Source organism: Danio rerio, chromosome 6, assembly GCF_049306965.1.
Source record: "Danio rerio strain Tuebingen ecotype United States chromosome 6, GRCz12tu, whole genome shotgun sequence".
NCBI lineage: Eukaryota > Metazoa > Chordata > Actinopteri > Cypriniformes > Danionidae > Danio > Danio rerio.
The window spans coordinates 40,980,602-40,995,797 of NC_133181.1; the positions used below are offsets into that span (position 1 = coordinate 40,980,602).

The following is a 15,196-nucleotide window of genomic DNA, read 5'->3' on the forward strand; positions in this document are numbered from 1 at the left end:
AAAAAAAGGTGCGAATCACTGTAGTTCTGCAGAGCACGTGAGACTGTCTCTGGGAGTGTTGACAGTTCTCGCGCACACAGAATGAACAGTATGAAACAGGTACAGGAGAGATGATTTTGCACTACTTAATCGCTTGCGGATGTTTAGTTTTATTGGGCAGATACAAATAAAATGTAAAAGAATGATAATAACAGTAAAAACAAAAAGTGTCACAAAATATGCTTGGGCGGCTGTTAATATAGCTGGGTGGCCCATTTAGGTAACGTGTATGTGTGGGAAGCACGGATGTATATTCAAGTATTGACATAGTCTGTTATGCATCCTTATGTTTTTTTATATATGACTTTCTCTTGTGTAACATAATAGAATTTGAGAATGAGAAAAGCCTCACTCATGCATCAAAGCAATACAGTTATATATGCATAAAAATGCATTCATATGTGTGTAACAGAGGCCAGCTACTGAAGTGCTGTGCAGGTAAACCTCACATGGTGTTTAGCCTCCTTGATAGAGCAACCGACCTCCCATGTGGACAGTCGCTGGTTCAATCCCAGCTCGAAGTGAGTTCGGTGGTGTAGGGCCGGCAGGGCTACATGTGCATCAAAGTTGAATGGAAAGGGAAATGGATAGAATAGTTTAAATCTGATGCAGGGATCGCTGTCCGTGGTGCTGAAATGCTGATGCTTGCTCTGAGATGCTGAAATGTTCTAACTTGAAGACATAGTTAATTTAGGAATTATTTTACTTTAACTCACCATTCTGTTGTTCCAAATCTATATAACATAAAAGGAGTACTTTGTAAAAGGTGTGTAACATATAAAAATAAAATAAAATTCAATTGAATAGAAGTAGATTTTTTTAACCTATTGTTTGTGGGAACTAAAATGGGTACACTGTTAGACATTTCAAAGGGTTTTTACAGTAACTTACTGGCAACACTGTTGCCAGTAAGTTACTGTATTTTAGATTTACAGTATACAACTGTAAATCCGTTTACAGCATGTTACTGTAGTGTCTGAAAATGGTTAACTACTGTAAAAACCTAAGTTAACAGTTAGCTACTGTAAACCTTTTAATTTTGTCCTAAATATTTTATAATATTATTTTATTAATATTATTTTAATACTATAGACCTAAAAAAGACACAATTACAAAATATTAACAAAATAAACACTCTTTATTTAAAACATTGGAGATGCTTAAAACAAGCTTAAAAATGTGTAAAAACATTACATTTCAATCATTCAAAATATTTTATTTTAAGAAAAAAAACATTGAAAATGAAAAAGCACATTAACATACATGTACAAATCTAATTTAAGTGTCTGACCTGCATATTGTTGAGAAAAAAACCCCCAATTGTACTAAGTACTACTGACATTAAACCAGACACAATTACAAAATATTCCATTCTTTAAAACATTAATAATGCTTAAAGCATTTAAGGAAAATGTGTGACAATTACATTAAGCAATAAAATTAACACATTAAAAATAAATAAATCACACAAAGCACTAGAACATACATGTACAATAAAAATTTAAACTTCTGAATTGCATATTGTTGGAAAAATAAATATTTGTAACTATTAGCCGACTCAGAAACAACACAACTTTAAAATATTACTAATTCTGGTGTCAAATGCTCAACAAGGTCTGAATTCACATATTCAAATGCAGTTCATCTTTATTTCTATTGCACTTTTACAATGTAGATCAATGATGTCAAAGCAGCTTAACATAGAAGTTCTTGTAAATTGAAGCTGCTTCAGTCCAGTTTTCAGAATTGAAGCAGTAAATGTCACTGCTGAAAGTCCAAACACTGAAGAGCAAATCCACCGATCCACCAATCGTAGCCAAGCGATCCAGTGGCGACAGTGGCATGGAAGAAACTTCACCAACTGACGAAAGTGTAGAATAAAAGCCCTTGAGAGATACCAGGCTCAGTTGGGCACGACCAGTTCTCCTCTAGCCAAACTTGTGCAAGGCCGCAGTCTAGGCACCGGAGGCTTGAAAGTTCACCAGTGGGTGGTCAGGCTGGCCCATTGGATCAATGCGGAAACTCATTGATCACGTGTGTCTTTTAGGATTCACTCCTCCATGACCACCACAGCATCTGGTCAGGATTTGGCCCAGTCCAGGATTATGAAGAACTCTGGATAAGGACAAACAGACTAACATAAGCATAGAAGAAGCTTGTATAAAAAAAAAATAAATCATATACTGGTTAATTATTTTGAAGCATGGCAGCTAGGTTGGGCTAGTTTTCAGCTGGTACTGAGCAACTGGCTCCTGCTCATAACCTGCTCACTACCATGTTTAAAAGATAACTAACCAGAATGTCCTGTTTATTTTTTCCCCTAACAAGGTTTTACAAAAACATTGTAGCATTTGTGATGGGTTGATTCACAGCAGGACAGATTAGACTATTTGTTTTATGTATTCCTAATAAACTAAAACAGACTGAATACTGATACAACTATTGAGAGTGTCTCACCTAATCCAAGTTCTCAGTTAGCTGGTGAAAGAAGGATAACACTGTTGTTCATGGTTGTCATTCACTACTTCTCCTGCCTTCTTCTGGCTCACTCTGGTTGTTGCTGTGCATTTTGTTTCATCCTCTGGAATTATTTATACAAAAATTTTTATTATTTTATTTAATATAATAATATTTATTATTTAATATTACAAAATATTTAGGCAACATGAAATGGGGAAAAAGACATTTAATACATAGACAAATGCATGTATCCCAATACTAATTATTGTATTTTAAAATGTCTGACCCATGACAGACCTCAATCTGCTCAAAAATATTATAAACAAAGATGAAAAAAAACCCTACTAAATGGTTTAATAAAAAAGGGAAAAAGATTTTTTATTTAGCTAGCAACTAAACATGTGACACATTTTGTATTAAAAGTAATGTTACTATATTGAGAAACAAATAGATGTACAGTACTTACTGTTGTATGAGGTCCAGTTTGCACAGGCAGGCTCCCAGTATTCTATATTGAGACCATAAAAAAGCCAAAAATACAGATAAGAATACCATGCTACAATCCACAACCTCCACACAACTTTTTTTTTATTTGTTTACCTTGGTTGCTTACTGGTCTTGCTTATTTTTTAAGCATAAGGCTGTGCTCATCAAGATGTTCCTCCGAAATGCTGTTTGTTTCTTCAGACAAAACCTGGTGCTGTGCTCGTGCCATATCTAAACAGAAAAAAATATAATGGTAACAATTATGTTAAACCAAATGTCAAGAGTTGTGATAAAAAAATAATTAGCAAACAATAAATAGCAAAAAGGTGGTTATTAGCATAATGCATAGAGGTAAAGTTGGTTTTATATTAGCAGATTCAGACTTCCCCCTTAATAATTTAATTTCATAAAAGTATTATTTGCAAACTCTAAATAGTGAAATCATTTTAGCAGCTAACGACTATCAAAGTACAACATGCTCACGGTCAAATAAACAGTGTTAATGTTGATTTCAAGTCATACTGGCATGCTAATTCTGATCGAATATTCAAAGTAACATGGTAAACAGTATAACGTAAGAGTCTTCTAAATGAACGAATGTGCGAATATAAAACCAACTTTACCTCTATGCATATTGTAGATTTACGTTAACGTTCTTATAGGTTACGTCGCGATGTTATTTTCTCAAGCTAACGATATAAGTTACTCTAAACCAGAGAAAAATAAGTTCACAACATCTAATATATATAAAGTATAAATCAATATAAGTTAAACGTTGCACGTTAAAATGAGTTTGAGTCCAATTCAGTATAAACTTAGCTCAGTTTAGCTAACAGTTAACATTACCATTTTAAGATCGCTTCAGCCAATGTTGCCGAGCAAACATATGCTAATAGAGGTGCTCAAATCAATGTCGAGTGTTGTCAGCACAGACAGACGCGCTTTTACCTGGATTATTTGATGGTCTTTCATTCATATTCTTCTGGGGGAAAACACTCTCTGCCGGACCGTTGTCTCGTGATAAGTGTCCTCCAAAACTGTCTGCATACATCTGGTTCCCTCCTAAACCAAAACCCGCTGCAACACCGGTTCCTATGTAAATAAATAAAAAGATATGACGAGAACAATGGCTAATAGTCATAAACAGTCTTATTTAAAGTAATAGTAGTGTTAATGTAATAAATTAAATAAAGGTAACATCTTAATAGATGATATATTTCTCAAATGGGCGAAATAACGCCAAGCCAGAGAAAATAATAATAGCCAACTTTATAACGTTACTTTACTTTGTTCTATTCTCGTCCACAAAACATTCTGTAAAATGAAACACTGCCTCAGCTTACCAGAGTAAAGTTTGTTAAATCCAGTATGTTCTTCAGGCACACTAATAAATTGTCCTCCAGAATTGCTCCAGGGTCCTCAGGCAAAATGTGGTGCAGAGTAGTCGAATCGCCGCAAGGTGGCGTTGAAGCAGTTGTGGAAAATACAGTATAATACACGAATTTTTACAAATACAGTACATCGCTGTATATGTTGTTCGACGTCACACTAAATTCCCATAATGCAACGGTAAATACAGTTATTTACCGTAAAAGGAATTTGCAGTATTACACTGGGTGAAATACAGTAATTAACTGTGTAATTTACAGAAATGTCTAACAGTGTACTTATGCTGGTATTTATTTTGTGTTTATGATTATATTCTGAAACTTACATTCTGAAACTTAAATTCTGACAAATACCTCAAAAGAAGGTTTACTCTAATTGAAAATCAGTATTTTTTTTACCCAACCTCATTTATTACAAACAGGGATTGCTTAATTTCACTTTTAAAGAATCAGAAGATAATTTAACATATAGGCCACAACATATTCAATCAAAATTGCTTTTCAAATATGCATCAGGCAACAACTTAATAAAGCCGGTGTTTGTGGAGGGGGAAATGGATAGAATCTGTAAAATCTTAGCTGTCATATGGTATTTACCACAAGTCTTGTCAAGCTTTATTGTCATTCTTCTACATGTGTGGACATAAAGTGGAATAAAATGTCATCTCTCACAGGACTATGGTGCTACATACTGTAAATAAACTTAAACAAAGCATTTGAGCAATTTAAACTTTTACATAACCTAAAACATACCTGAGGGGTGATCTAACTATACATATACAATAAATACCAAACTTTACTCATGAAACAGACTATGCTGTTACTTTACGTAATACAGTACAATATTGTTCAAAAGATGCTCTGTCCGTGGTGCTTAAAGGTTGGTGCTTATTTTGGGTTTATTTGTAAGATTTGATTTCCCAGAGATGGGTTGCAGCTGGATGGGCATCCGCTGCGTAAAAACTTGCTGGATAAGCTGGCGGTTCATTCCGCTGTGGGGACCCCGGATTAATAAAGGGACTAAGCCGACAAGAAAATGAATGAATGAATGTGAGATTTGAGCAGGATTCTGCATTTGGTACTTACAAATTTTAAATTAAAGGAGAAAAAGCATTTTATTTTATGTATTTATTTTTTTGGTTATTATTTATTTATTTATTTATTTATTTATTTATTTATTTATTTATTTATTTATTTATTTATTTATTTATTCATTTATTCATTCATTTATTCATTCATTCATTCATTTATTTCATTCCCTTTATTAATCTGGGGTCGCCAAAACGGAATGAACCAACTTATCCAGCTTATGTTTTACACAGCGGATTCCCTTCCAGCCGCAACCCATTACTGGAAAGTCATCCGTTTGTTTAACTAATTTTTAAAAATAATTTATTGTGCTCTCATGTGAGCTCATCTCAACAAATCATATAGGTTTGTGTTGTCAAAAAGTGTGTGAATTTCGTTCTTAATGTGAAGTCTGTGTGATTTAATAAGGAGTTTTATTTGCTGAGATATTGATATTGACAAAGACTAGCACATAGGGAGAGTTTATTAAAAGTGTAAGAATGGGTTTTAACCACAGCGGATCGAACTGTAGTTCTGCCGAGTGACTAAAAAGTTATCAGCATGATGGTAAAAAACTGTAAATTTCTAGTCAAACTATTCTTCTGCAATCTCATACCAAAAAACAGAACTAAGGGCAGTATTAATAGCTATAAATATGGGAGAGCGTTGATATTATGTGATTGTATTGTATTGCTATATGGACAATAATTATCTATGGTTACAACTGTATTAATTACAAACAACTGTATAAAATGATATAATATGAAATGATAAAACATATGATATTAATTGTACCCAGCTTAAATGTAAAATTAAAGTTACCAGAGGTAGAAGGAGAGACACAGGGGGAGGGAGAGAGAGACAAAGAGAGCAGGCCCAGAAGTTAGCCTGATTGCAGTAGAGTCAGAGAAGATAGAAAAGACAGACCAGGAAAAGAAAGGGCAGGAAAAGAGACAGAGCCCGAGTTTACCACCTATTTTGTATCTTTCTTGACCATGTGACTAAAGCCCAAATGCTGAGACATTCAAACTGACCAATCAACATGTGACCACATCATAAAACCCCCAAAGTCCAAACACCAGGTCCTGAACTTATCAGTATCTCCCTTTGGAGTCAATATGGACCTTCCTGAGTCAAAAAGACATGTTTTGTCATATAAACAAATGCATATGATAATTTAGCCTCTTGCAAAAGTTATAAATCTGAGATTTTTTTTCCAAACTAACACTCATACTGTTCCAAACCTGTATGACTTTAATTTTTGGACCTACAAATCAGCACAAAAATCATTCATATTGTGAAGATTTACCGCTTGTGAACTTTGAACATCATAGAACATTACTATTCTAGGGCTGCACAATTTAATGTTTCAGCATCGATATGGCAATGTGCAAATCCGCAAGTCACATCGCAGAATCTGCAATGTCAGTTTAAGTTCAGTTATAGTTTATTCGTCCATTAGGAAATTTGAGTGGCATAATAGTTGACCACAGTTTTTTTTTTTTTTTTTTGCTTGTTTGCTTTTTTTGACTTGTTTGCTTTTGCATATGACTGTGGGATTTCAATTGTATTTACACCATTTGCGTATAAGAAATCATAACATTTTAACAAAGATTATTAATATTTTATTTTTTATACAACAAAGACTACGAAGTGTAATTTCTCTATGTGAATACAGTGAATACAGAAAACTGTAAAAATGCTAAATGTTTAATTCATGCAGATTTTTTGTCCTATAATATCATCTCAATTAAAATAAAATGATGAATTCTTTCCTAATTGAGCTATACAAATTATCCGGTGAATTTATGTTCATATTGCAATATATATCTCAGAAAACAAAACACTGCAATGCCAGTTTTATTTTCCAATATTGTGCAGCCCTAATACATTCCATATAACATTGTATTAAAGTCATGTACTTAGCTTTATTCTGTTACTCTGACATTTCAAGTCAAGCTCTCTCCACACACACACATACTTAACAGGACATTACACTGCCAATATGTCACATGAAGCAGCTTTCATTTTGTGTTTGCTTCATTTCAATAACAGGCCCCTGAAGTGTTCCATACACATTCTCCTGTAAGTGTGGCTGACAACACCAAAGAATTCCTTTGACCTCAGGTTGCCTTTAAAAGCCGTTCTACTTAAACATCCCAGTTATAATAGCCCTTTATTGTATCAAGGCAGAGCTTTTTGAAATGTTTAAAGGAGTTTGAATATGAAATACTTGCTTGTTGATTTAATGTTCTAACTCTTTCTTAGTGTCTGTGTCCAGCCTTTGGACTGGATAATCCTTAAAAGAGGTTTTTGTGAAATAGATTTTGTTATACAATGCATAGCCGTATCAACAGGTGCTTGCATTTTTACAATTGTGTATAGTAATCATTAAGTTCATTCTGCAACTTTGTGTGTCAAAGACATTTATTATTTACTTATCTATCATTATTAGCATTCATTTTCAAGAAATTTACCAGATGTAGCATAAAATGTATGTTTTATATTGTCTGAACTAGGGTTGGGCCGATAGCTAACAGACAACACAATCCTGAGCCGGCATTGCTGATCCTCCGTCCCACCCCGGTCGCAAACCCGCTCGTGAAAAATAAACACTTAGGCTCTGTTTACACTAATGAGTCTTAGTATTAAAATAGTGTTTTAGAACGAGAATTATCCACATCCACACCGTGTTTTACCCAGCATTTCTGAACAGCCCTCCGTCCTACGTCACGTGACCACACACAGACACAGCCACACACACACACACCCACACACACTGTCATGCACTCATCTGAGAAGTTCCAGGAGAGCAGTGCACATCAAACAGTTTATCAAGGATGTACTGCTGGATCGCGTCTCACTATAGTTGTTAAACGTGATATTTAATTAATCATGTCTCTATCTAACGACTCTTTGGTCTTTTGAATCTATCAGGTAACGTGTCACAGCATCAGTACATTGCTTCAGTCTTTCACTTTAACACTAGTTAGTAATTTTAGTGAAAATCTCAGATACTGTTGGTTGTGCGCCTTTTTTACCGACCAACCTTCTACGAAAAAGTTATTGACAGGTGGTAATTTGTGTGCAACTTTTCTTTATTTATTTATGATTTGTTTGTAGTTGAAACGGTAGGCTACAAATAATTAATTTGTTATAGATTAATTAATTATTCATAAATAATTAATTCACCTCCGCCTATGATGACGATGCCATCGTCCATCACGATGTGTCACATTAGACATCGTACGATGCCAAACTGATCGACATCGCCCAGCCCTTGTCTGAACACTGTATACTCATGAAATAATATATAATACAAAAAATGTTGCTGTTTCCATAAACATATTAAGCATTTTTCAACACTGAAATTAGAATTTTAGAAGGACCCCTGCGCCCTCACTGATCAGGTGACCCCAAAAACTAGAGTAGTGATTCCAGAAAATTCAGCTTCTCCAGTACAGATATGATTAAAACAGGTGACTTTGCTGCTTGACTTTTGCTGCTTGTACAAACGAATTAATTAAAATTAGTTTAAACACAATTCTTAAGTTGGCGTCAACGTGGTGCAGTAGGTAGCAGGATCGCCTCACAGCAAGAAGGTCACTGGTTCGAGCCCCGGCTGGGTCAGTTGGTATTTCTGTAAGAAGTTTGCATGTTCTCCCTGTGTTCACGTGGGTTTTCTCTTGGTGCTCTGATTTTATTCTCACAGAGGCCAAAGACATGCGCCATAGGTGAATTGGGTAAGATAAATTGTCCGTAGTGTATGTATGTAAATGAGTGTGTATGGATGTTCTCCAGTGATGGGTTGCAGCTGGAAGGGCATCCGCTGCATAAAACATATGCTGTATAAGTTGGCGGTTCAATCCACTGTGGCAACCCCAGATTAATAAGGGGACTAAGCCGAAAAGAAAATAAATGAATGAATGAATGATTTGTGTTGGGACAACATGAGGGAAGTGTGTGTAACCTAGCATTTTTTTACAGTGTAAAACCATAGTGAGCGTAAGACATTAAAATATCAAGTTTTGAATCGGCCGACACGGTGGTGTAGTGGGTAGAATGATCACCTCACATCAAGAAGGCCGCTGGTTCGAACTCAAGCTGGGTTTACATATTTTCCCTATGTCCGCATGGGTTTTCTCCAGTTTTCCCCACAGTCCAAAGACGTGCTATAGGTGAATTGAATAAGCTAAACATGGCCGAAGTGTATGTGTGTGAATGCAGGAGTGTATAGGTGTTTACCAGTGTTTAGTTGTGGCTGGAAGGGCATCCGCTGTGTAAAGCATATGCTGGATAAGTTTGCGGTTCATTCCGCTGTGGCGACCCCTGATAAATAAAGTGACCAAACCAAAAAAACAATGAATAAATGAATGATGGTGTATGTAAATATTCATACATGGCCACATTTGAACCCATGTTAGTGAACAATGAGCTGTTTCCAGAAGAGTGTCTGCAAATAAACGTTGATAAGACCACATTAGCCAGATCTTGACTGAGCGGTGTAGTCAGCTCAGGTCAATTTCACAAATCCGAAAGGCGTAAATGATGCTCAAATGTTGACATTTAGACAGTTAAACTGCAGGTGTAGCTGAATGTGATAGATTAATAGAGGTAATATAGTGACAGAATTGGAAAACGGCCGCATGCAGCCATGATTAGTCCAACCTGTTAACTCTTGCCATTAGCCAGTGAGTCACAGGAAAACATGTCCTGATTGACTGACATATCCACGGCTTTTCTTACACCCCTTCTGACTGTGACAAGGCCTGATTGTGTGGCGTAGTGTATAAATAGCCGGCTGCCATGGCAATGAGGCTCGCTCTTGCAGAGTGTCAGGTGGGCAGGCAGTGTGTGTGTGTGTGTGTATGTGTTGAACGTTAAATGGTGGTACCTCATTAGCTAGACTGACATGCCAGAGACAGACATGAAACACATCAAGATTTTAGTTAGTGCATGTGTTAATGAAACCAAGAAGAACCGAATCAATGGAGTGGATGTGTTTGTCACATTAGATGACAAAAGTAACGCTCCCAAGGGTTCGGTAGTGACATAGGCAGACATTACTGGAGAATTTCAGCATTTCTCACAGCATTCAAGCGCATAGACTGAAACAACACTGAGAAGCTCTCCAGATTTTTACCCCAGAGGCTTATGTTTGCTGGGTTTTTCCTCTGAATATCTTCATTGGTTTTTTGCTCATGCTGTAAAAGAATCACTAGCTACTGTCACAAGTTTTGGACTAATCATTTCATATCCTGGAGTTTGTTTTGGAAAGTTACACAGATGTATCTTGTTCAGTACAAGTAAAAGGGTTAAGGCAGCATCTGTGTGTCATGTTGTTGATTGTCTATTTTAGTTACACTCCAAAAATGAAGCTTGCTGATTGTTCATTCATTCGTTTTCTTTTCGGCTTAGTTCCTTTATTAATCAGGGGTCGCCACAGCGGAATTAACCCTCAATTTATTCAGCATATGCTTTCTTCAGCGGATGCCCTTCCAGCTGCAACTTATCACTGTAAAAAACCCATACACTCCTATTCATACACATACACTACAGACAATTTAGCTTACTCAATTCACCTATAGCACATGTCTTTGGGCTTGTGAGAGAAACCAGAGCACCGGAAGGAAACCCACGCAAACATGGGGAAAACACGCAAACTCCACACAGAAATGCAAACTGACCCAGCCGAGGCTCAAACCCGTGACCCTCTTGCTGTGAGGCGACAGCGCTATCCACTGCGCCACCGCACCACCCTGTTTGTTCAAACTACTTATTGAAAAATTGTCCAAAACTACAAAATTCCTGAGTTTTTTTGTGGAGATCTTAATTGTTTATGTTTAATCCACTTAAATTTGTCAAAAAAAAAATTAAAATAAAAAAATAAATTAAATGAATTTTTTTTACCTCGTCCCAACAATCAATTGTGTGGAACCCAGCATTTTTTTCAAGTGTATATTATAATGTCATAGGTGACTGTGTAAGAAGACATTCTAAAAAATAGCACAGTGGGAGTCTAGTGGAAAATTTAGTAAATTCAGTTATGCTGGTTTGTGGTCTACCACTCAGAAACAAAGGTACAAGAGTACATACAGTATTTGTACCTAAAGGGTTCATATTGGTACATCAAAGGTATACAGTTGAAGTCAGAATTATTAGCCCCCTGTTTATTTTTTCCCTCTAATTTCTGTTTTAAGGAGAGAAGATTTTTTTCAACACATTTCTAAACACAATAGTTTTAATAACTCATAGGGCCAGACAGGATTTGCACTTTTTTTGCTATTTCTGTAGAAGATTCTGTAAAAAAAATCTGCTGATTTATGCTGGAATTATTTTGGGAGTGTTTTAACTAAAATCTTAATTTATAAAATAAAAAATAATAGCTTTTTAACTTTTACTCAATGTTTACAATGCAAATTCAATTAGATTCACTTATTTGGTGAATAAAGCAAGTCTCTTATATAAAATCTACAAAAAACAGAAAGTATTACTTTACAAACTGTATTGTAAATAAATGAAATGAACACTTTCATATTGGTCAATAATATTGCTTAATAATAAAATTATTTAGAAAAAAAATTAATAAATATAAATTTACACATATTTACACAAGTAAATAAATAGACCCAATGATGGACTAAAAATATATGGATTTCTGCATGGGCAGATTTCGTGTGGGCCTTCTCATTTTTAATAACTGATTTATTTTATCTTTGCCATGATGACACTACATAATACTTTACTAGATATTTTCAAGACACTAGTATTCAGCTTAAAGTGACATTTAAAGGCTTAACTAGGTTAATTAGGTTAGCCAGGTTAAGGTAATTAGGCAAGTTATTGTATAACAATGGTTTGTTCTGTAGACTACAGGAAAAAAAATAGCTTAAAGGGGCTAATAATATCGACCTTAAAATGGTTTTTAAAAAAATTAAAACTGCTTTTATTGTAGCCAAAATAAATCAAATAAGACTTTCTTCCGAAGAAAAATATTATCATTCATACTGTGAAAATTTCTTTGCCCTTGTTAAACATCATTTTGGAAATATTAAAAAAAGAAAAATAAATCAAGGAGGGCTAATACTTCTGGCTTTAATTACTAAAAATTTCATGAGGTACATTCTTTGTACGTTTTAGGCACAAATGTATAACTTTTGAAAAGGTGCCACCCCAGTGAGTCAGTCTTGTACCCAGTCAGTCTTGTACCTTTATTTGTAAGTAATATTTAATCATATAATAAAAAAAAAGCTTGAATGAAACTGGGCGACGCAGTGACGCAGTAGGTAGCACTATCGCCTCACAGCAAGAAGGTCGCTGGTTCGAGCCTCAGCTGGGTCAGTTGGTATTTCTGTGTGGAGTCTGCTTGTTCTCCTTGCGTTTGCGGTTTCCTCTGGGTGTTCCGATTTCCCCCACAGTTGAAAGACATGCGGTACAGGTGAATTGGGTTGGTTAAATTGTCTGTAGTGTATGAGTGTGAATGAGTGTGTGTGAATGTTTTCCAGAGATGGGTTGCGGCGGGAAGGGCATCTGCTGCGTAAAAGCGTGCTGGATAAGTTAGTGGTTCATTCTACTGTGGCGACCCTGGATTAATAAAGGGACTAACCTGAAAAGAAAATGAATGAATGAATGAATGAAATGAAAGTTAAATTAATTTGTACTTGGTGAATGGTTTACATTGTGCTTTTTATTGTAAGTTTGTGGAAATCATAATTTGAATTGTACTTTGAATGGCATAGTTACACTGCATAACTTCCTATTTCCCAGTTTTTTATAAAAACTGGAAGATTGAACAAACTGTACGTTGCTCAAACAAGATTGTGAGCAATTTAGTGACAGTGTATGACGTATAATTTCTGGTGCCTTATCTTATAGACCTTTAATCCAATGAGCACAATTATCAAGTCTTTGTTTTTGAAAGTAGTTCAGTTGAACTTTTCAGTTTCTTTCACACTTGCTATTTTATTCAAAATGTCCTGGAAGTGGCAGAGATTTTGAAGACTAAAAACTCTTTCTCTTAGTGATTTAATAAGTTTTTTTCCCTACTGTATGTACTGTACATCGCTTTTTACTGTACCAACGCCTCTATCCATTTCTTCTATTATCAGCAGTAGAAGTAGTAACTTCCTTACACACAAAGGGATGTATTTTTACTCACAAATTTAAAACTTATGGCAGAGAATATCCCATTCCAAGCCGTCTGTCAGCAAGATTGCTTGGGAAATGCAAAAGAAAAAAATATAACACTCTTCCATCAAATGAATTAAATACAATTTGCATCTAACGGACCGTGCTGCTTACACAGCCTCTCCCGAGGAGGGACCAGCACAGGCACTATTAAATTACACTGTCAAAATGTGCTGTTAGCAAGCAGAATATTTCTCAGAAATCAAAAGCATTCAGACATAATCAATATGAGGGTGCTGTTCTCTATTCAGTCAGGGGAGGGAATCTCATGAGTCCTGATAAGAGCATGTCCCAGTCACATATCATCAAAACATTGAGATATTTAGATCATTTAATATAATGTAAATAATGATTTTTTTCTGAATAGGTATTTATCAAGCAACACCACATTTTCTTTATTTAAATTAATCTGGTCTAAAACTTGCCATGAATGATATCTGCAATTGTTCTGCAATAAAAGTACATTAGGTTAATGGTATAAAGATTTCATCTTTAGAAAAATTCTAATATAAAAATTGTGTACTAGGTACAGTATTTGTCGAGTTTATGGACCATATACAGTAGTAGGGCTACACAATATAACATTTTAGCATTGATACCACAATGTGCACATCCGTAATAGTCACATTGCAAAGATATGCAACGTTAATTATAGTTGAACAGGGGCTACAGAATAGTAGTTAATCACTGTATTTGTATGGAATTCAAATGATTCATACAAAAAAAAAAATCTTACTTAGAATTTTTGTCTTGTTTCTTGTTTCCAAATATCTACATTTCAAAGCAAAAAACCATAGCATATAAATGTAATTACCCTATATGCCTACTTATGAGAAAAGACAAATTCAGCTAAATCATTATTCATTCATTCATTTTCTTGTTGGCTTAGTCCCTTTATTAATCTGGGGTCATCACAGCAGAATGAACCGCCAACTTTTCCTGCAAGTTTTTACGCAGCGGATGCCCTTTCAGCCACAACCCATCTCTGGGAAACATCCACACACACATTCACACACTACGGACAATTTAGCCTACCCAACTCACCTGTACAGCATGTCTTTTGGACTGTGGGGGAAACCGGAGCACCCGGAAGAAACCCACACGAAGACAGAGAGAACATGCAAACTCCACACAGAAACGCCAACTGAGCCGAGGTTTGAACCAGCGACCCAGCAACCTTCTTGCTGTGAGGCGACAGCACTACCTACTGCGCCACTGCCTCGCCGCTAAATCATTATAAAAAATAATATTTTTTTGTTGTTTATTTCTTTATTGAAAGTATTACTAAAATCAGAAATCAGGGAAAAATCTGAATATAAAAAATAAATAAATAAAACAAAATAAAATAATAATAAATGAAAGGGACTAAGCCAAAAAGATAATGAATGAATAATAATTGTGTATATGCATAGTTAAACCATAATCAATCATGAGAATTTGGTGAATGTATTTTATTGTCATAAAACAAAAACAAAATAAATAAATAAATAAATAAATAAATAAATAAATAAATAAATAAATAAATAAATAAATAAATAAATAAATATGAATAATAATGTAATATTTTA

General features: G+C 35.1%; 1 protein-coding gene and 1 long non-coding RNA gene across 7 annotated transcripts in view; one reads left to right on the forward strand and one right to left on the reverse strand.

Annotated features, from left to right (window-relative positions):
* Positions 1 to 15,196, forward strand: part of gabrb3 (gamma-aminobutyric acid type A receptor subunit beta3) — a 138,869-nt gene that overhangs the window by 49,372 nt on the left and 74,301 nt on the right. The window lies entirely within an intron of this gene.
* Positions 1,159 to 3,986, reverse strand: LOC137490241 (uncharacterized). 3 transcript variants are annotated; one of them, XR_012382224.1, is made up of 5 exons: positions 3,934 to 3,986; positions 3,113 to 3,216; positions 2,966 to 3,007; positions 2,497 to 2,620; positions 1,159 to 2,154 (listed from the first exon to the last, which is right to left on the reverse strand). It is a non-coding gene; the product is annotated as an uncharacterized lncRNA (long non-coding RNA). The 3 variants fall into 3 exon arrangements; XR_012382225.1 differs by having other exon boundaries at positions 2,539 to 2,620; positions 3,100 to 3,216; XR_011009605.2 differs by having other exon boundaries at positions 3,100 to 3,216.